General features: G+C 30.1%; 1 protein-coding gene across 1 annotated transcript in view; it reads right to left on the bottom strand.

Annotated features, from left to right (window-relative positions):
- LOC119587727 (carbonic anhydrase-related protein 10-like) overlaps positions 1–542 on the bottom strand; it is a gene marked incomplete in the record, with an annotated part of 109,413 nt that overhangs the window by 4,053 nt on the left and 104,818 nt on the right.

Raw genomic sequence — 542 nt, 5'->3', positions numbered from 1 at the left:
TACTGCATGTTCCTTCTCAGATTGTCTTTATTATTTTCCTCTTTAATGTTATCTTGTTGTGTCTCTGTCTCTTTCTCTCTGCCACATCCTCCTTCTGTGTTCACTAATTGTTTTTATATTGTTCTTATTTTCACTTATGTCTAGCTTTCATCCAATGTGCTATTTCATGTCTAACCTTAGTTGTTTTTATTCGTCATTGTTTTGTACTTTTATATATACCATTATCAATTTGTCTTTTTTTCTCTCATATTAATATCGTTTCCCTTTATCATTGTTTTTTTTTTCTTATTCATGATATATATATTTTTTTTACCTTTGTTTTCATTACTTTTCACATCTAAGTTAGCTGGTTATCTGCATATGTGACATTGCATGGTCGTTTAATGACTTTTCTATCTTTTTCAATCTACAAATATGTTTCTTAACTGCTATACTAACCACCGATTCATCAATTTCTTAATACTTTTATGCATATGTAGCCGTGTACGTGATTATGCAATATACTACGTCATCTAGATGTTCAATCTGTCGAAGCATCACTC

This window comes from Penaeus monodon, chromosome 23, assembly GCF_015228065.2.
Source record: "Penaeus monodon isolate SGIC_2016 chromosome 23, NSTDA_Pmon_1, whole genome shotgun sequence".
Lineage (NCBI taxonomy): Eukaryota > Metazoa > Arthropoda > Malacostraca > Decapoda > Penaeidae > Penaeus > Penaeus monodon.
The sequence above is the reverse complement of the archived record's forward strand: the minus strand, read 5'-3'. Positions and strand labels throughout refer to the sequence as shown.